Here is a 23,059-nt window from a genome sequence, read left to right on the forward strand (position 1 = left end):
CTTCAAGACTGGCCCACACATCACTAAGTCATTGTGCTCTCCCACAGAGTTATCAGCTCTCAATCCCTGGAGCTTTGCTAAGGGAAGCTCTCTGGTATTTTGTAGAATTGGAATCCAATCTGTTGGTATGTCAGTAAGTTGGCATTATGTAATATGAAGGAAGAGGGCTTTTTCTGGGACCTCTGGGACCAAGAACAGTTGTCTTGATAAGAGCTGCTGATACTGCTAGGTTTAAAGAATCACAAGGTAACTAAATGAAGTTTCCTAGAGAAACCAAAACCATTGACTACTAATAAGCACACAGAATTTACATTTTTCAATTTATCACTTTCCACATAGGTCTGCCAAAATGTTTCAAGTTTCTCCCATGTTTCTCCTCTATAGCTAGCTGTTTAAATATGAAAATATTTTCCAATGGAAACTGATTCTTAACTTTTGCTTGTTTATAAAAGTAAAACAAAGATTTAGTAGTAACCTGAAAGCAATTTTCATAATTATTAGCTACCAGTTGCCATAATAATTTATTTACCTCTAACAACCTTACCTTTAAATCTGTCCCCTCTCTCCAGTTTTCCTTATATTATTCTTTACATAAAATCAACAATTTATCCTGCTCCAACAATCGATTTGATGCATTTTTGTTTGGAGTTTTTCTGCCTGTTTTTTTCTGTTTCTCTATCTTGCTGATTTTATATACTATATGTCAAGACAGTTTTGGTGCTAATATTTCAGCATGTTTCAGTAATTTGGTAATTACAGCTCAACCCCACAAAGTCATTGCACATTGGGGAATTTTATTTCTTTTCTTGAAGTCACTGACTTTAAGACAGATCATACATCACAATGAATTTGAAACTAAATCCTAAACTTTAGTGTTAAACCCCAAAAGCATATAGGCCCTAATGCATGCCACACTCTTAACCTATATGAATAATAATGAACCAATTTCTGGCCCAACTCAATAGCAGGTTAATAGGACCAATGACAGCTAGGACTGGGAAGGGAGGAAAAATACAGTTAGCATAATCTCATACACTACAAACAATAGCAGTTCATCACTTAACCGGGATTATTTTGCTTCCAAGTTTAAACACAAAAGGACAGGCTTGGAGTGTGCAATTGCTTGGTTATTTTGGTAAGGTACATCCTCCCCCCCCCCCCCACCCCCAGGACTGTCTCTCCATAAAGAAAGATCACAACCTTACTGTAAATGCCTGATAGAACCAGGAGCTCTGTCTTCTTGGTCAACATGAAGAAACAAGTTTAAGTAGTTCTTCTTGAGGGAAGGAGGGAAAATTGAACTGAATTTATAAATCTGAAGCCAGATCTACCATCAGAATGCCCACACAAAGACAAATTGAAAACTTAAACAAAAAGGGAATTCTTAAAAATGCAAAATGTCTTTAAACTTGCTTTTAGATTCAAGACAAGTATATGCACAATGAATCTGAAAACAATTTTTGCAAATTATTTAGACACAAAAATTCTTTTCTACTGTACTTTGCCTAGGGGCACATACTCATTGTCACCTCCACTGCCTTTTATTCATTTATCCTTCATTCTATTACTTTCCAAAATATAAAAGAATCTGTAGGGTAGCAAACAAACAGTTCCTCCATAAATAGATTTTCAGGAGAAGCAAAACAAACCAAAACTCTTCAATTCAGCATTTATTAAGTACTTACCACTTTGAGCTAGGCACTAGGGATAAAAAGACCAAATGAAAAACAATCTTTGTCCTCAAGGAGCTATTAGAAGGTTACAGCATTTAAACAGAAGGATATACATTGAGCAAGAAGAGAATGCTAATGGTTAGGGTATTCAGCAAAGGCTTCCCAGAAAGGGATCTTCTTTAAGTTAAGTACTGAAGGAAATTAATAGGATTCTCTGAGGCAAAAATAAGAAGTGACGATTGTTTTTACTGTCTTTGAGGCCTGTTCACCACCTGATATAATTTGTTGTCCTGCATTATTAAGGCCCAGAAAAACGTTCTAGTAATTATTACTATAATCTAGTAATAGTTTATTACTATATAATTATGTGCATATCAAATTCAAATCACTGAAGGACTTTCTTAATAGTAAATATAGTCATTCAGAAGAGATCATCTTCACAATCCATATAGGAAAAACCAAAAGGATGAAAAATACATAGCATCCAAATTAGGACCTGAAGCTGGATGTGTAGTTAATCCACTATATGTGTATCTTAGATGGACAATGAGTTAGTCTCATAATTGAATAGGAGACAGGGCTGAATTGTGTTGTGGATATTATGCAATATTTCAAATGAATCCAAGCTTCTCACTGCCACCAAAGCCTATTTTTAAAAACTACTGTACAATATTCTTTCAGTGATTCTATCTGGCTATAAATAACTTGCATAGTGATTATAATAGCAAAATCAAAATTGCAGGTGATTCAAAGGACAGTACACATGTGAATGGTGCAGTAAGCTATCACCTAGGATAATATGTGACAATAAAAGTAGCTAGACCAGTCATATCTTAAGGGTGAGGGAAAATCTGAGCCCTGCATGGATATTTGTGAAATATTAAAAGAAGTAGAAAGAGGTCTGTCTCTATCATAGTGTGCATAGATACTTCTTAGAGAGGATTTATGGTAGGATGTGGTCAACATTTGATCACATAGGATGAGAAAGTATGGAGTGAGTACTGATGTCAATGAGATAATAAGTACCAAAGTATTTATGCACATAGAGATAAAAGTTTATATACTTGAATTTTAATTTGATTCAACAAACATGTATTTAACACCTATATGCAAAGCATTGTTTTTTCTTTTTACTTTTATTCAGGGTTCTATGTCTTCTGACCATTGGCTCAATTTGACATGGAGCTTAATTTAAAGAATGGTAAAATTAAATTTTTTGATATTCATTCACCTGCTTTTTCTTCTCTCACTAGCCTTTAGGTACAGATAAACCAATGAAATTACTAAGGAAAAAGCAACCTGAGCAGAAGGAAGGATTTAGAGAACTCTTATTTACTTTTGTAGATAGTTGAGGCCATCTACCATTACTTTTCATGCTTTGGAGTAATATGAATTATGCTATACATATGAGCCTGGATCAGGGATAGATACAAATGGAGACAAATGGCTGTATAGAAAGAATGGGATCTGGGGACCAGCACAGGCATTGAAAGACTAGAATGAAATTCTAGGGACATTAAGATAGAATGAATAAATATATTCAAGATAAGCATGGAATCTAGTATTCTATGTTTTCACTTTTGAAACTTTTAGTATTTTGAATGTTAGCAATTGAGAGAAGAATGTGCTGGGTAGGTGAGAATGAGCAAGTGATATATGGGGAGTTTACATTTCATCCTGATATCTATAAAGGAAAAGACTTAGGTCCAAAGGCTCCTTTTTTCCTAAAGTCATCTATGAAAAAAATACAAGTAAGAATGAAACTAGATTGCGTTAAATTGGTTAGAGATGATAGGAGACAAGATAGGAAGAAGATTAGAAGAATTTATTTTCCTTATTCTGAGCCTACCAATGTTGTCATTTTATTAGAATAAACTAGGAAGAAATTCATAATCACCTTATCATAATACTCATACAAGGGAGGGACAAAGTTTATAAAATTCAATGTAAGCATGTCATGAATAGAAACTTCTTTTGCAAGAATATGCCTGTTGCCAAGTTTTTATAGCATTTAGCTTATAAACGTATTGCTGACTATGCCACTGAATGTCATTGCCTATGACAGTTACCACTGTTGGGGTATGCTGTCTTGACTGCTAGGATGTCTGTTTCCAGGGAAGGAGGGATGGTAACCAATTGAAAAACAAAAGCGAAGCTCAGACCTTCTTATAACCTTAGACTTCTGCAGGACTAATGAAAGGAAGGAAAATCTATTTCAAGGCCAGCAATTAAAAATAACAATAATGCTATTTAAAATCATCTCCACATTTTCCTTGCTGTGTCCTCTCTTTTTCTTATTAGTGGCACATGCAGTTCTTGGTGCTCGGGATGGCCAACAATTTACACTATTCTTGGTCAGACTAAGAGGATGGACTAATGTCTAATCTGAGCCAACAAACTCTTGGTTTCAGCTATGTGGACAGATTGAGGCATGCACACATCCTCACTAATTCAAACCCGGTGCTATTCTCAGCAATCAGTGCCTGTGGATTTAATTTCTCTCATATTTTTTAATTTAAATGAATTATAACTATACAATTATATTGTAAAGACAATTATTTCCCTGGTACAAAATGTTTTCCACTATTTGGTTTATGGGAGGGCTCTCTTTCTAATGTCAGAACCTCCTTCTCTTCTCTCATCAGCCAAAAGGACAAGAATGAAAAAATGGTAGCCATTAAACAATCCTTTTCCCTTTCCCTACTCAGTTTTGCTGGGATAGGTGAAAACTGATACCAATTGGCTGAATTCTTTGGAATCATTTGTGTCAGGGTCTCCGTTAACTATGAAAGCCCTTTATGTTCCTTCACTATGGATAGGTTAGGTTGATGATGACAAACAAGTTAACTTCTCAAAACCTTGTGGTGCCTTTTTTCCCCCCGGTGCTTCTCTCTCATGTAACTCCCTCCAGTCAAGGCATCCACATGCAGCAAACAGCAATGCCAGTATCTTTTCCTCTGTATCATGTGCCAGTGTAGTAACGGAGTTTAATGTAAACATATATAAATAGATAGAGATAGAGATATATCACTATAGTTATAATTACATAAGGAAGGTTCTGATGTAGCTGTGGTGGGGATGTACCATTCCTCTGCAGAAATATGTAATACTTAACAGAATCTATCAACTATCAGAGACCACCTGACATCCTAGAAGGGCACCATCAGATGGGACATTCTCCCAGTAAAAAGTCTGCTTTCTTTTTTGTAAAAGTTGTTGTTTCCATAACCAAGAAAGATAAAAAAGGAAACAAGAGACATTTCTTTCAAACTTCCCTTGGTGCTGATGTTCATTTCCAGCCCCAAATCTGTCCCATTCTCCCATCAACAGCCAGTGTGCTGCCTTTCCAAATGGACTAAACCACCAATCAATTTTGAAAGGTGAGAGTCCACAAAAACCAGGACTAAGAGGAAAAGCCTGAATAGAGCCTGAATAGGATACTGGATACTGAACCCAGCTGGCTTCTAGTCCTGCCTCTGACTCTGGTCTTTCTTCTGTGACCTGGTTTCCCCATCTGTAAAATGGGGATAAAAATATTTCCCTACCTCATGGGGAAAGGGAGCTTATGAGAATAAATCAGTGACAACAAATCATTAAGTAATATTAATTTGGAGACAGCAACTTAATGTGTTTCAAAATATGTTATTATTCTGCTAGCAATCTTGTTTAATCGTATTTACCCATTCTACTCTCATGTATTCCACAAATTCCACACCTCCATCTCCTAACATATACATATTATTTTTTTCCTCTTTGGCAATACATTTGAACACTACATCATAGTGTGGGGGATATATACAGGATGTTAAGTAGTGCTACATTCTACGAAGGGAACAACATCACTATTATTGTAAAAGGTGCTAGAGTCAAACCTCATTTTATATTCTTTGGTTCTTAGAGAAAAAAATACACAGAATTCTTTCTGTGGAGCCTTACTATATAGATTGTTATAAACAATTATCCAAAAAAATTTTAAAATAGAGAAAAGGATAAAAGACAACATGCAGAGATTCTGTAAAAAGCCTAACAAAAAGACCCCTTTGTTATTTCCTATATAAATATAAACTATCAGAGATATATCAAAATGTACTTGAGGCAGACTGAAAGAATGGAAAACATTTGACATACACTTTTGTTTGTTTTCATTTGTAATTGATACATGCCTTGTAGTATGGGGGAGGAGAGGTCTTTGTGTGTTTGTATGTGGAGTGAGTAGGGAGGATGGGATAGAGGCATTGTCAATGTAGGTAATTGTTCATCTGTTCATTCACATTGTTGGTTGGAAGTGAACAGTACATGGAGAAGGGGAGAAGTTCAATGAGCACAACAGACACATTTTTAATTCTTCAAACATATGCTAAAATGTTGTGATGTTCTCTCATTCTTTATGGCTGTAAAGGTCAAATTGACTGCCAAGGGTATTAAAGAATAACTTTTACCCCAAGAAAATGGGGTGAAGATGGGGGCAGGGTCCAGAGATGAGGGCCAGTGAGTTATGATTCCCCCCCATCTTGTAAAAAAGAAATGTAAGCCGCAGAATAAAATGAGAGAGATTTCCATTGAAGTTCAATATGAACAAGACCATTTTGGGTGCTTTACTGGTTCTTTGTCATTTTCCTTTTTGATTGCTTACCGAGTAAAACAAAAACTAAGGTGGACTTAAGCCAGGAATGGTGTTCAGATGTAGCAAAAAGTGTATTTATTTATGAATACAAACTTTGCCTAGAACAAACTCTGAAGGAACATTTAAAGAATGACTATCTAATGTCAAGCCTTTAATGTTAGCATGTGTGTGTAATGTATATACCTTTTAATGTGTGTCATGTATGACAATGAAAAACAAAAGAAAATAGAACTGAATGACAAAAATAAAAATAAAAAAATCAGATGCTATTTTATCAGAGGACGCGTTCTTTCACCTTGATGAGAAGCCACTGTTGCACAACTATGCAATTTTCCAGTCTATCTTTGCTTCTTCTCCACCTCAGATTTCCAATCTCTTTTCATATTCCCAAACAGGTTTTCTTTTCTTTTACAAGAAACACGATATTCAAACTTTGGCTCAAGGTGAAAGTGCTATAGTAACTTTTTTTTTCTCAAAATTTTAAGAGGGAACAAATAAATAAATTGTGATTTTTAAAAATTTCTTTTTAAAAATTTAATGTAAGCATGTTTTTTGTTCTGTAAGTGAACCAATGTGTGTAGGTTTTGTTTATTCTTGTTTTTTTCCTTTTTGGTTTAGTTTGTTTTGGTACTTGTATTAGGTTTCTAGTCACAAATTGCTTTCATTCTGTTTGATTTCAGAATATTCCTTTTCCTTTTAAATCCTGGTTTTGTATTATAGATAACAGGGATGTGTAGACTTAAGGCAAAAAATTTGGCTTAAGTGGTACAAGATGCAAATGAACTCCATGTATGTGGGCTTTTGTACACATGCAATTATACCGGCATCTACATCTCAGTAGTAGGGATAAAAAAAAGACATAGCAAGGGGCTTATATACTCTAAAAGGGATTTCACCAGGATTTTTAGTTCCTTAATTAAATTTAGCTGTTTTGAGTAACCTGTCTCTATTGGGTAAATATTTTAAACTCTAATTTTGTGCCAGTACCACCATTCCTATTCACTGTGCACTCACCTGATGTCAAATTAGTCTCCCTCTTCCCCCAACTAAACAAACCATGTTCTGCAAAATGGAACATTCCAGTCAGGTATTTAGAATTACATGTAGACAGGTTTGCTGCAAATGAATATGAATCAGTCTCAAAAGCTAAACAGGAAGAGATGAATAAGGATTGAAAATAGAGGCAGAAATTTGTAAAGCCAAAGCTCAAATCCAGTCTTTCTTTGGACCAGGTCTAAAAATATTTATTAGGAACATTGTAGAATATTCATACTTTAGAAATGGCATTGAACTTTTAAGTTCCCTTCAAACTCTAAGATCCAAAATCTACTCTCCATTCAGGGTGGGGAGCGTGATCTATTTAAAAACAACAGCAACAAGAAGTTCTTTTAGTTCTGATAAAATGCTAGAAAGTGAACAGATAGAAAGAAGATTCTATGTCTAAGGCAAGCACAACTAGTATAGGAAGTTCCTGCCTGTTGATGTCTATATATTAAATCTGCTTATCTATACAAGTCAAATTTTGCACATGATTTATAAATTTTGCACAAGATGGCAAAGCCATCCAGAGCAGCTGTCTCTATGTCTATGTCTAAGTTTTTAAAGTAAATATAGATACTCCTTAATTGTCTCAGCACACTTCCGATCCCACCTTCCAACTTTCAGTTTCTGAAGACAGGATACTTAGGTGGAGGAGACTGCATTGCTTCTGAGTGGGGAAAAAAAGGTCAGTTTTATAAAAGCACACAAATCCCCCATTCTTTACACCCTCTGCATGTTAGATCTTCCTTCTCTGGTCATATGCTTTTACCCCCATCCATATGAATAGGGTCTAGTCTGTGACTGAATTCATAGAGAGAACTCCTAGGTGAAGAAAATGAATCAGTGCAGGTGAGCACCTTTTCTGTAAGTTAGATTCTTAGATGATTTTCTAGGGGACTAAGAAGCTAGACTTTATTAGGGTCATACAGACCATTTGTATCAGAGGTAGAACTTGAATCCATGTACTTCTGACTCCAAGGCCAGCTGCCTCTCTATTTCCTTCTTTTCCCCTGCCTCTTCCCCTATCTATTCATCTATACAACAAACAAATCTTTTGCTACTCAGGGGACTGAAATGAAGGAGTTGTTTTTTGCCCTTTACTGTGGAGTCACAAGTGTCAGGACTCACACAAGTAACCTGCCACTCATCTACTGAAAATCATGGGTCTTCCCTATACTTTGAGGTATCCTTTTATGGGGGTGGGGTATTTCCTGGGATCCAGTTTGAGATTGAGTAGTTTCAGAGAACTAGCATTAATTTTTCCAGGGTATCTGACCCAGATCTATATCTGTCCTCTAGAGCAATGTTATCCAACCCATACTATTCTATAGATGGGTAAAATATCTTCTAAATAGTCTAGTCCAGACCACTCTCCCTTCTGAGATCACCTTCTGAATGGTTGGTTCTTAGATCAAATGAAGGAACATGATTCAAAAGAAATGAGGAGTTACATTTCTTTTGAAATTGCTATACATAAAGAATTAAAATTTTTGTTAATAAATTTTTCAGAACAAACCGGATTAGTGTCTTTCTTAAATCTAATTTATACCCATATAACACCCAGATTTCCCAAATCCCAGAATGGGAAGGACGGTCCTAAGGAATCAAGCACAAACCAGTCAGTCAGTCAATGAACAACCACCATAGAATCTTAGAGATTATAACCCAGGAGGGAAGAGACACTCCTCTGTCTTAGCCCAAGTCCTGTTCTTGGAGTCCAGAGATCAGTATTCTAATACTGGCTCTGCCACAACTAGTTTTGTTATTTTGGGAAAATTACATCTCTGGGATTTGGTGCCTTGCTCAGTGAAATTAAGGAGTTAAATGAGATGCTCTCTGAGGACTCTTCCACCTCTCATATTCTGTAGTTACATGAAGTTATAAGACTGGGAGTCAAACTGAATACAAAGAAGATAGTCAAGGATGACTGCAAGTTTCTTGGGCCTATGCTAGATTTGGTCCTAACCTTGAGGTGACCTCAGGTAGCTTAAGGTTCTAGAATATCTCCAGAATCCAAGGGATGGAGCACCATGGAAAGGCTGTGGGAACGTTTCCAGTTGACATCTCTATTGGCAAGAATTATAATAGCACTTCATTCTAAGCAAAATTCATTCTATTGGGAGTCCAAGTCTCCTCATCTTAGCAGATACAAACCTGCCTGTCTTGACAGTTATGCTGTTGAGAATGGGGACTTGTGTTGCGTTGGTCAGAACAAATTTATCTATATTTCTGGGGCTATGGTAGTCAGTATCTATATAATCCCCATCAAATACTCCAACCAAGAAATCAGTCTGTCCAGGAACTTGATTGTTAGCTGCCATAATTGAGTAAAAGCCACTGCCAGAAGTAGGGTCCTTTAACCCACCATTGATAGGGAGTTGCAGGAGGAAAGACCTGTAGTGGAAAAAGCCTTGGACTTAGCATTAAGAGGCCTGAGATTTTAGTTCCAGCTTTTTTCCCTTGACAAGCTGGGTGAGCTCAACAAAATCACTTCAACTCTCTAGCCTCCATTTCTACCTCTTTTTAGTGTGTAAAATTTTCAGATCCCTTTTTTATTATTTTTTTTTGCCCTTGTTTAGTTGATCATTGAACAGGAAGCTAAAAGCTGGTCCCTAATGTGACTTAGTAGCTATATTAGGGAGGGTCCAGGGTGACTAGAGAAGAAAATCCATCTTCCTGGTGAAGGCATTCAGGGCCAAACTCTTAATCTGAAATTCTTTGGAGTTCCTTCAGAATCTGTTCTCACTGCTGTTCTCACTGCTGCAGCTGGAGTTAGCACCAGTCAGTTGAAAACTCCCATTTCATGAAGGAAGAGAGGAAGAGAGCTCAGAGAGATGTGACTTCTTTCAGGCCTGCTGGGTTTCCTACCCTAGCTGAATGGCCTTCTAGCTATGCTGTCTCTTCTACCATCATGGTCCTTGTCCTCTTGCCTTCCTGTTGATGTTCTATTGCTACTCTAACTGCATTGCTCTCTCGCAGAACTTCACTTAGAAATCCACAATGCAGTTATTCAGTCTTAACCCCCCTGCCCAGTAATAACACACAGTGCCAGCAGGAAGAAGCTAGAATTTCACTCAGTGGAGCTGAGTTCATTCTATGACCCAGGCTTGTCCTCCAATAACTAGGGTCTTAGTCACGCAGTCCATGAGATGGCTAGCACAATGCAAAACTGCCTGCACCCTCCCCTCCACAGTTGTGCCCTGTTCAGCTATGGGGAAAAAGAAAAAAGCACTTTTTTGAGTATATATGAAATTAAACCAAGGCCACTGGCATTAATGTGCAATGATAAATGTTTTCTGTTGAAGGCTTATCTGCAGGGGTGCTTAAATCCTTTTGCACAGGAAAATTATTTCTGGATTTGCCCTTCTCTGCCAAGAGAAATAAAGTGTTTTAATCAGGCTCTCACAGTAGTGGAGAGTTAGAGCAAAGCATGAAGAAAAGAGATGAAGAGATGGATTGTGAGGAGGCAAAGACAGACATGATCAACTAACCCATAACCATCAGATTAAGATGTCATTCACATCAGTAACTGCAATGAGGTCCTTCCACCACTATCCAAAGTTTGGGTGCAACACAGATAGCTGAGAAGATGAGATGGGATTCAAAGGAGATAAAAGGCAAGCCCATAATTCATTGTTTCTCCAATTCTCATTTTCTTATCCTTTTTTGGGGAACAAACACATGTTTGGGAGAGGGTCCACCTCCATCTCCACTGAAACACAGAAGGCATTCATGAAAAATAGAAATGGAATTAAAAGGTAAGGGAAAAACTTTTTGCAGATATGGAAAGAAACACTGTTCCAAGAGTAGGATCTAGAGCTGGAAGGAATCTCAGAGGCTATCTAATACAATGAGGAAAATGAGACACTGGAAGTTTATTCTTCTTGTTCATAGAAGTAGTATCAAATTTGTGACAGATTTTAACCCGGGTCCTCTGAGTCCAAAAACAATGCTTTTTTCTGCTTTGCATCTTTGCCTCCTAATTAGAGATTATAGGTCAGGAATGGAAAGAGAAATCAAAAGCCTAGAAAAGTAGGCTAGTTCTATTCTCCTGTGTTAGATGGGATAGTAGCAATTCAATTTTTAAGTGACTTCTGTCAGTCCTGCAGTATTTATTAAATTAATATCCTCTCAATGGAAAAAGCACACATGCCCATTCAGGCATCAGTCTTCTTGGTAGAAAGTTAAGTCTATTAATAGTTCCATCTTCCCTCTCTGTCAAGGACTTGAAAAGTATGAGTGTAAGTCCCTGCCTTCAAAGAGCATCTTTTCTAATAGGGATTCAAGGAAAAGCATAAATGGGAACAAATAAAAGAAAAATAGCCATCAGTACTAACCTCATTTATCTGGTATTTTTATACAAGGAGCTGGCAATATATGAAAAAAAATTTCAAATAACCAAAAAATTACCCCTGGTGAAACTCAAATTTTTTATCTCTATAATTCATTTAACATCCTAAAGTGTGTTACATAATTCCTTGCTTCAAAAAAAAAAGAGAATGACAAACATTATTTAACCTTTTTCTTGCTAAGTCAACGCATTAGTGTGGATGGACATCAATGATTTTAATGATAGATTTATGCCTTCAAAGGCTACTTCAGTGAAGAGGCCTTTTTTACCTATATGAAATGGTCCCATAGAGATTTGCTTTCTAAGTATTTATGTCTACTTTTTAGATTTATTATTCTACTTCCAGTCTGTGCTGTTATTTCTTCCTGCTGTCAGGGGAGGGAATCCCTAGCAGCCCCTTCCCTTTTCCTTCTACTACCTATTCTTTTCTAACTTGTTATTTTGAATATCCTGTGGACTGGGAAACTAGATAAGCAAGCTTATCAGAATTTTGTCTTAAGTAAGGCTTCAAGTAAAGGTTTGAAGTGCTTAATTATGGAAGGAAATGAGCTTTACTTCATAGACTTGGTTGCTTAGCTTTTTTTTTTTTTTTTAACTTTCTTACTGCAGTTGTGGCTAGTTGGGAGTGCTAGACAAGGACCCTCTGCATAAATGAGATATTACATATTCATGCACACCTCTTATGGAAATAATTGGATCATAAACTTAGAGTAGAAGAGACCTTCAAATCCGTCTGCCTCATTTTACAGATGAGGAAATCTAAGCCTAAATTAAGTAACTTGCCCATTGATATATACAGTAAATTTTAGAGTTGAGATTTGAAGTCAGGTCCTCTTACTCCTGTAACTGCCTCAGAGACCTTAGGCAAAGGAAAACCATCAAAATGATGTGAAATTAATCAGGAAAAGGTGAATCCTGAGTAGGATTTTGCCAAGGAACATAACCTGGTACACTGAGAAAAAAGGACAATGGTATAATCTTGGAAGAGAATAATCCTATCATATATTGGGCACAGCAAGGAAATTTCCTTGACTGGAGCTGAGAATCTAAATCAGGGATTAATGAGAACTCTTAGGGTGGGAGAATGCAATGGTGGAGACACTGGAGAACCCAGAGAAGAGCTTATTATATTAGGCAATTAGAAGAAGCTATTGAAAATGCTTTTCAACTGAGAATGATATGCCCAGGAAGATGATTTTTGCTGTTATGTAAATAGATTAGAAGAGACAATGAAAGAATGAATTAGTGGGAGAGTGATGAGATCAGGATTTGAACTAGATGGGAAAATTAAAGAAATAGAGAGGAAGATACACATTGGAATGATTTTGAGAAGTGAAAAAAGTGGTAGGATCAATCTAGTTCTTTCTCCACTGTCAGACTCATAGTATTCACATTTTATCTACTACTATATGTTTAATCAACTTATTTAAAATTTTCCCAATACCCAATATACCTGTCTGGAGGTATACAATGATAGAAAAGTTGAACATAAAAGCAGTTTTCCTTAGAAAAGACATCCTGGATCTTAAATAAAGCTGGTGCCTTCTTCAGAATTTAATGGAAAAACTGCAGCTCCATATTGGAAGGGTCCTCAAACAGCATCTAATAGCACTGCAGACAGCTATAAATCAAACTTAATCTTAAAGAGCAGGAAGTGGCATTTTCACCTCCATTTTACTTAATGACATTCTCACAAGCCCCTTTGTGGTTGATCTAAATACTGCCCATTTAAATTCAGACATTTATTTTGAAGCACCTTTCACCCTATTAATAATACTCTGTAGACTTGAAAGCCATTATTATATACCTTTCTTCAGCCTTCCCTTACTCGAGGGTTCCACAAGGCTGAGAAGTATCTAAGTGAGAGTTTTTTATGATTGTAGATAACTTTCATAATCTTACTATGCCTTTTGTTACTAGAATTTATTGTCCTCAATATTCTTATAGCTTCTTTAGGTTGGAAGTCAGTTGCCCATTTCTTTCCAACCTTAGCATCACCTAGTATTCAATTGAATTGTTTTTCCATTTGAATTGATTTTGGTGACTGCTATTTTCTTTCACTATATGGCTTTATGTGTTAAATTCAAATGTGAGTACTAATCATAACTTGAGGTAAGGGGAAGAATCACTCTAGTTATAAACTTAAAGAAGGAGTAAAGGAGTGGTAGGGAGGCTCCTAAGTAGACCTCTTACCTTTTCAGCACATTTCTTCTTTTGTCCCCAAACCAATCTCCTTAGTTGGCCATCTGAAAAACAGAAAATATGTCTGCACATTTGTCAATTTCTCAAGATCAAAGTGCCAAAAACTTCCCACCCTACAAACCATCAAACTGTGAAGGCAAGCTAGTTAATAGTTTCTCCCTACCTCCATTCTAATCTGAGCTAACCCAATATTCATTCAATGGAGCACTTTTCCCACTTTGAACTGAGGATAATTGGGCACAAAAAGCAGCACCTGTTCTACTACTGCTCCATCCTGTTGCTCATAATTATCTCTGAATAAAAGTAATCCATTTGAAAGTTGGGATAAGGCCAAAATAAAAAGGAATGCCAAATAATCTAAGGTGCTTGGTTCATTTCTGTTTTCAGCCCTATAAGATACTTTAGGAATTACTCCTTAAGCTTCACAGGTATCTACTTTTCATCAAGAAAGAAAAATTAAAAAATATTTGCAATTTTACTTTTTCCCATTTAACTCAAAAACTGACAATCAGCTTTAGACCTTCCCCAACTTACCCCAACTTACTCTGGAGCATTACCTGAGATCTACACTTTCCTGGTCTATTTACTTTCTACTTCCTAGGTTTTCTTAGATTTTTGCCTGACTTTATCCATTACCACTTCTAGGAAAACCTCCCCTCCTCTGAACTTTTCTTTGCTTCACTCCAGTCTAATATAAATGAACAATATCAGCATCTTTTCCCATTCAGGGTAGAAGGACCAGAACAAGGAAAACTTTATCTTGTTGTGGCTCCAACTTGCCAGGTATTTAGTAGTCTAAAAAGAAATGTAGCTAGTCATTAATTTGTCTTGCAGTGTTCTACAAGAAGGAATGATATGTCTAGAAGATATTTCCCAATTTCCCAAGTCTAGTAGGATTCTCTAGCACTGATATTAGATAGGTACCCTTTGGATTGACTACTAGAAGGATATACAGTAGGAAAATTTGAGACAAATGATTTCCATGGGTTCTCTTCAGATAAAGGTACAATTCATGTATTGATCTGTGTTCCAAACTATTCCATTTTGATAACCTTTGCTAATTTGTAGTCATAAGTTGCAGTGGCTGCTCCTAGGAGGGTCTTTTTAGAGAATGGAAAGATTCATTCTCACCTGGCTTCTCCTCCAACAACTCTGGCTGCCTGTACCCTACCAATACTGACCATCCCCTCTCCATTTGGGGTGTGTGGGGGGAAACAGTGGCAATCCTATGGGACAGGTTACTCCTAATTGTTAAAAATTATACTTCTAAAGTTAAAATTGTGTTTTTCCAGGAAAAGGCACAAAATTCTATTTCAATGAGCCTTGAAATGGAAGCTGTCTTTGATTTCCAGATTCTTTCTCCTTTTCATTTCATTTTGTGCAAGCCTAGCATTTTATAATAGGATATCATTCTGAGTTTGAATTCCTTGAAATTTCTTGCATCAGTGCTTGCTGCTGTATTGGTGACCACAGTTTTAAGCCAAATTTGAAAACTTCAGTCTCCTCCATCCTTAAATGTTATGTATCTACCTCATTATGATTTCTTTTATTTCTTGTGCTTTGGTGTTGTGTAAAATGTCAAAAGTGATATGTAGATAAAAACATATATATATATATATAAATATATATTTTTTGCTTTGCAATAAAGTTCAAAGCTGTAACACTGAATATTCATGAAATGTCATAACCTTTTATTGTGCTCTACCTTCTTAGTTGTGAATTGCTCTTGAAAACATATTTTTCCTATACACTAGAGTCAATATGGTTGTGTTTATTATTCAGTGAATTATCCTAATTATTTCCACTGATATTTTTAATACATTAAATAAGACACCAGGATTGCTCTAACAAGTTTTAGTTTCAAAGGTGCTTTGCTTAAATAGACTTCCATAATACAATTGAAGGGATATGATCTTGTAGCCCCAAAGTCTCCAGATAAATGTCTTATTCTGAATTTCACTGAGTTTGGGGTTCACAAAAATGTGTTTAGGGGGGAAAGAGGAAATATTATTTTGGTTATGTTTTCCTGGAATTTTTCCTTTTTTTTCCCCCTCTTAAAAAAAATCTTTTTTGGTTTCTCAGAATGGCACACTTGCATATTCTGTCCAACTCAACTATTTCTAATTCTTTAGTTTTTGTAAAGCTTATAACTGTGCTGATCATTCCTTCTCTCTTCATTTTGTTGTGAGTGACCATGTGCCCAAAAGAAGTACTAACTACATCATTTCTAAAACCTGTTGGGATCCTCTTCCATGGTGTATATCTATTCAAAGGGAAATTGATTTGGAACCAGTGGTAGGCTACCAGCCAGCAATGCCATAATGACCTCGGTCTTGCACAAAATGCTGACTAAGTACCGAACCAGATGAGGTTATCTTGAGTAGAAATTATATGGTAGATGACCCCAACTATTTCCCCCCTCTTTGTTTTTAAATATATATATTTAACACATTTGTATATCAAATCTTGGGTCTTCGATAGTTGCTTATTCTCCTCATAGTTTTTGCCACAAATGGCAAGAGGTTTGACAAATTCAATAACTTTTAAGGATAAAATAAATGCAGGCCTACCTCTAAGTTGAGGTCATTTTTAGGAATAATATTTAAACAAGGCTTCATAAAACTGTGTCATTTCCCAATTTAGCAAAGTTATATAAAAATCATAATTGATAAAGAAATTCCATATGCAGTGGATTTTACCTAAATATATGATGGAACTGAAAATAGATCATTGATCCTCAGTTTCACAAACTCTACTTCATTCTTTTAATTTCTGTGAAGTTGTAAAAAATTATGAAACTATTCACCAATGATAGAGGCTTTTTCTTATATTTTAGAAGTTTTGTTATTTTTCCTTAGTACTTAACTGGTGTCTCAAACAACTCTGGCAAGATTATACTTTGCCTGTTTGCAACTATTTCTATTTTTGATGGAGTAGTATTTTGTCTATGAATGAAAAAAAGATATGTTCACAAAATATGTATAAAAACTGAAACAAATCTTGGTGTTGATTTGAAGAAAAAAACTTAACAATAAATAAATAAATATAAACATATATGTATGTGTATGCATATATATACAAACATCTATCATGAAAGTATGCTTCCAAAGTTCATGTGTGATGCTGTAGACTTTGTCACCCTACTGAGTTTCTCAAATTTCTTTTGAAAGAATAAGCTTTTTTAAAAAAACATTTAAAAAAATTCTGTCTTTGACATACCAAAAAGCACAACTCCTGTTATCCTGTCTTCATTTCCCTCTAATCCTATTTATGAACTTACAGGACTTATATTTTTATCCACTATTTCCATTTGTCAACCAACAGAAACCTTTTTTAAGGTGGCTTTGGGAGACTCCTTTCTACATACCTGATGAAAATTTAACTACACTTCCTCTTCTACATTTCATCTTGTTTCAATTCATCTTGGCTCATCAGCTTGAGAGCCCCTGTGTTACAGGGCACTATCTTGAAATCAAGTTCCTTGCTGCCTATACACTATTTGAATTCCCCCTGTTTCTAGAACAGAAAAACAGATATATGAGACGTGAAAATTTCTGAAAGTTTAGGTGTACTCATTATATAATTCTGTAGCATAGAATATGGTAGGAATGTCATTTGGTCCAAGATATTGTATGTGAAAATAGGCTTAATCTGGAATAAAGATGTAAGGCCAAAATCTTCATATAACTAGAAATGAATTTGTAGCATGATTTTATTCCCTTTTGACCCCAGGCAACCTAATGATGTTCATCTATTCACACACTCTCATGTTTCTTATTCATTAGTCTAGCTTCCTTGGAAATCAGTTGGAATTCTTTGTATATATAGATGTGAAAAATAGCCTTTTATTTCCAAAAGGGCAAGGGCATTTTCATCCTCCTCCTCTGCCTTTCCTATGCACAAACTATCTTTTAAAGAAGGTAGATTCTTCCCTGTGCCCTATCATCTATAGTAGTCATGAGAGTTTCTCTTTTTACTATGGTACCTACATAGCTTTTCCTATCATTTTCATTTACCTGCTTCATGTTTCTCTTAGACTGATAGAGAAAAGTTCTATTCTTTAGCTTGGGTTTTATTTTTTGCTCCATTGCTTGCTGAGAGACACTCATACAGATTGCTTTTATATTAGTTCTCAATTCTTATGACAATCCTGGTTCAGGCAAAGAAAAGTTAAAAATGTCTTGGCTCCTTACACCCACATTAGCAGCAACCATGACCTCCACAAATCAACCAATCTCTTTGAATCTTTTCCAGTTCTTAAAAGTATCATGTGGGAAAATCTATTACTGCCACAAACAGTGGTAGATCTTCCTGATGTTGCTCAAAATCGCTGGATTAGGGATGAGGCCAGAATCTCTTTTTTTAAATATAGTCTAAGTACATGGATATTACTATGGTAAAGGGACTTTCCAAATGGAGCTCCATGAAAACAGGGTAGAATTCGAGGCAAAGAATGAGTGAGATTTCTGGAGTAATACTACATGCTCTACCAGTCTTCATGTACCACTCACAACTTGCTTGTTCAACTCAGTTCCATGCTTTAAGTTAAAATGGAAAGTTTAGATTTTTGACAAGGTATCAAAAGATGCAAGTACTATAGTAAGGACAGGGAACAACTACTAAATTGGTCAGCTTTTGGAAACGTCAAGCTTATTGGCCTAAAAGCATTCTCTACACCTGGTTAGGGCACCCATCTCAGAAAAAAAATGGATAGTGTACATTTTTAAGGACCTTATTCACTTGGGGGAGGGGGGGAATCACTTAAATCTGCTAAGGCACCCTGCTGGATGCTTGGTAGTACTTTGGACCCCCTTCCAACTAACTGATGGCTGCTTCCTTCAGGTTGGGTCTAGCTGCCAAAGTCTCCAGATTCCTTCCTTCCAAACATTCCTCACCTCTCAAGCAGTACCATCATAGAATATCTCATTTTTATAGATTTCCCAAGTTCTTAATGATTTTCATGATATCTATATCTTTATACTCATGTTGTGATCTTTAAAAAAATGAAATCCCATAAGAATCCCACAAAACTAAAGAAGTATTTCTTGAGTCATTTCTGAAAGGTGGAATGATTTCATTTCATTCTTCTTATTTTATAGAGATGGAAACTGATGAATTGAACAATTATTTTTTAAGAACAGCCTATCACATTTACAGAATCCTATAAGTTCCCAATTTAAATGTATCCATATAAGTAGACCAACTTATCTGTTAATATAGATTTCATGATATATCTTGAAGACCATAGAAAGTTTCAGGATTTTTTTTTAATTTAGGAATCAAATTTCTTCAAACCTACTTAAGTAGTAAACTTCAATTCAGTCTATTACAGGTGACTTCATTGGCAGATATCTTTGTTAAGGACATCTTAGAAGCCAGACCAGGTACTAAAGCAACTGCTTGGGATTGTTCCTATGGGGGAAAGTATTAAGGAATAGAGAGAGAAAAGAAGGAAAAGATGGGGGAGTCTCTTTTTCTTGAGCTTTCTTTAGAGAAAGAAATAAGGGTTTCCCTACCCTAACCCAATCTAGAGATCTGAGACTTAAGGAAAAGCAGATCTACCTTTTCTACCTTTACTGAAATATCACTAGAAAAATTGAAAAAAAAAGATGTTCTCTATTATATTATTCAGAAGTAATTATTTTCACCCAATGTTTACTAGTGCCTACAAAGCATATAACATGGCACTTGTTCCTATGGGTTTGTAGAGTTTCAATTAAATATTACCATTGCTCTAAAACTGTTTAGAATCTACTAGACAGAACAGATAGGGCTATACAGATCTATAAATATTCATACAGATTACCTAAACCTAATGTGGACACAAGAGATATTGGGTGCAATGGGCAGATGAGGCATGAACATTAATTGTGTTAACTAGAATTTTGCTATTGAATATGAGTTCAAGGATTAATCCTCTTAGAATATCTCTGTAGAATTCCTGTAGTTGATTTTTTTCCTGTGGGCTGACAATGAATCACTGCTAACTCATCTAACCAACACTCAACCAACAACTGTAAATATACACTGAGGATGAGTGTGCCATAAATTACTAAATCTAAAATCTATAAAGGCAAGATAAGTTATGCCAATTGTATCACTTTCCCCTCCCATTCCTGCATCTACCAGGCTTCTTTTCTTTCTATTATACTGTATTAATTTTTTGCAAGTCCATTTTAAAATAAAAATTATTTCAACATATGGTAGTTTTCTTACTTTTATTCTCTGATAGTTATCATTTGATTTTAGTAATTTGAATTCAGTAATTTGAATTTAGTAATTTGATTTAGTAATTATGAGCAAAATTCATGATATTCCAGGGGATATTCTGGCCTTGGATATGCAAATATTTCTTCCTTATCAGGAATTAAATGTTTCTTTTAAACTCTCCTAAGAAGTGCTTCAAATGAATGCCTAGAAATGATTTTCTATAATTTCCAATTCATATAAAAATCTAACTGGACAACAAATCTATCAGTAATTTCATTCAGCTATAAGGAGAAATTTAAAACCCCCCCCCCCAAGTAAACAGGTCCTCACTGATCTCTTTAAAGGCATTCTTCCTAGACTTGAAAAATTATAAAATAATGTTTTTCTCTCCCTCTCCAATCAACATTTATTTGAGTATCTTATTTGTTCAAGGCCCTTTGAAGTCCTGTATGGTTCTTGACAATACTAAGTTTTTAGAGGTGATTTAATGTAGGAATTTGAATATAAATCAATTAATGAGTTGAAAAAATTAGTAAATTTGGATGTGGCAAAGAAAGGATTTGGCTTCTACCCAGTTCTAATTCCCTGTTTAACCAAGTAGTTAACAGACATAAAACAAGTCCCAACTTTTTAGTTGTAAACAATGATCTATCCTGTATCTAACAATGGTCTTAATGAGAATGTCTCCTCCCATAAGTTCAAAGTTCAATGGGAGCTGTCAGAATTTTTCTTAAAAAGTGCCTTTACTTTGGCTGCCCTAACCCCAAAATGAACACTGCCATGAAGAGAAAGTGAGGTTGATAATGAGAATGGAGTAGCATTTTCATTGTCTAGTTGAACCCCAGATTACCTTATTAAGAGAAGCACAATATCAATATTATCTATTAAAATCAACAGTAGCCCTAGGGATTACTTTACTTCTTCAATGCAACACTTTCATGAGCTCTCCTGTCTCTGTATTACTAGTCACTCATCACCCCTTGACTTTTTAGCCTAGGCAATGGCAGAAATGACCATTTTGATATTGAAGAGGTCAACCTCCCTGACCAAAATTTAACACAGACAATTTCCACTGGCAACTGGACACATTTGTTCTATTTCTATATAAATGGTACTCAGAGGATGGTTTGCCATGATTTCTTTTCCTTTTATTTGAAGCTCCAGGCCTTTCTTTTCTACGGGATTTTAGGAAGAGGGATGTCTATTAATCTTGCAAGATGGAACCTGGGGAATGACCTGAGTAATCTCTGCAGATCTATTCAAATGCAAGAATCCTAAGCACATGTAGAAAACACTTAATTTTACAGATTTGATGTATGTCTCACTAGGTAACCTCTTGAAGCCTCAGATCCAATCACAATATTCCTGAAATATATCCCCAGAAGAAAAGACAGATTTGTTACATATTAAGACCTTCTTTACTATCAAGGTTCATCATTTCTAAAATTTTAATCATTTATTCCAACTTTATAGATGCTATTATGAGATTGAGGGAGATTATTATGCAGGAAAGATGGAAAGTACTAAGGAACAATCAATTAGTCTGGAGAAACTCCATCAAGTGGGGTCATCTGGTCTGGCAGCACTATAAAAAAACCAGGCCAGATTGCTATATAGTAGAATATTGTGAAAGGTCTTTTGGAATGTCTTTGTACAAGGACCCTTTCTAATGCCCCACTATAAGTAAGATTTATTTTGTCTTCATGGGATACAGTTTTTTTTACCTCATCCAAGGATCCTTTGAAGATACTGTCTTTATAATTTACTTCCCACCTACTGCCTTTAATTTTCATAAGAACTACCAAGATTGGTGTCCTGTATCAATCAGTCACATTAGCACACTTACACACATACACACACACACACACACACACACACACAATTTTACTCAAGATATTCTGAAATATTAATGAACTACTTTTCAAAATCATAGAAGATACCACAACATGTAGGTTTCATTGGAATCATTAAAATAGAAAGGGCACCACCTTGGGGGTCAGGAGACATTGTTTGCCATGTTTCATTCCAACACCTTTTCTAACTTTCCTTTCCCAGGATCCAAAAAAACAAACACTACAATCCTTGAGTACTACTAGCTGAACATATTCCAATGACAGACTGCTGGTAGGAAGTGCTTACCCTAAAACAATAAAGTGATCTAGCTAGTCAATGTTCACATTTTGACTTTTCTGTTTATTTTATTTTGATTTTTTGGTTTTTGCAAGGCAATGGGGTTAAGTGACTTGCTCAAGGTCACACAGCTAGGTTATTATAAGTGTCTGAGGCTGGATTTGAACTCAGATCCTCCTGACTCAAGGGCCAGTACTCTATCCACTATGCAACCTAGCTGCACTGACTTTTTTGTTTAATAGAGATCTTAGGGGCTACTCAGATCCTAACAGTGGTGTATTTAGAAGGAAAAGTATGACCTTTCATAAGCATTCTCCTTCCTACAAGGAAGATCACTCATCAACACACTCTAGAGGAAACCATGAGATCCAACTCAGTCAGCCCTGGGATGGGCAGAAAACTTGAGTGTCATCAGATAATGGAAATTCTGTTTGAATTTTTGACTCTGGATCCATCTGAGCCACTTATCTTTCAGATCAGGAGATATTCAGTCCTCTTGGGTAACTATAGGAATGCTAATGTTTTGGAGATTTAGTGTCCATATATTTAAAAAATTTTTAAATCCCTACTCAATTGCCATAGCAATAAACAATAATACTTTAATGAAATCTTAATATACCATAGTACAATAGTTTGATTCAATTCAATAATCATTTCTTAAGCACTTCTTACATGCCAGGCACTATAATTGGTTATATGGAATACAAAGGTAAAAATGAAATCTTGGAGAATTTATATTCTTCTGTTGGAAGCCAACCATTATTCAGATAAATAAATGTAAAACTTATACAAAATAAATGCAAAGAAAATTTGGTATGTTTGAAAGGG

At 35.7% G+C, this 23,059-nt stretch overlaps 1 long non-coding RNA gene across 5 annotated transcripts in view; it reads right to left on the minus strand.

Annotated features, from left to right (window-relative positions):
- LOC141504269 (uncharacterized) overlaps positions 1-23,059 on the minus strand; it is a 210,631-nt gene that overhangs the window by 143,154 nt on the left and 44,418 nt on the right. For 3 of the 5 annotated variants that reach the window (XR_012473261.1, XR_012473259.1, XR_012473258.1), the window contains one exon: positions 1,172-13,935. This is a non-coding gene — a long non-coding RNA (uncharacterized LOC141504269). Of the gene's footprint in view, positions 1-1,171; positions 13,936-23,059 lie in introns of those variants that run through there. The other 2 variants (XR_012473262.1, XR_012473260.1) reach the window with 1 other exon arrangement.

Source organism: Macrotis lagotis, chromosome 1 (assembly GCF_037893015.1).
Source record: "Macrotis lagotis isolate mMagLag1 chromosome 1, bilby.v1.9.chrom.fasta, whole genome shotgun sequence".
Lineage (NCBI taxonomy): Eukaryota > Metazoa > Chordata > Mammalia > Peramelemorphia > Peramelidae > Macrotis > Macrotis lagotis.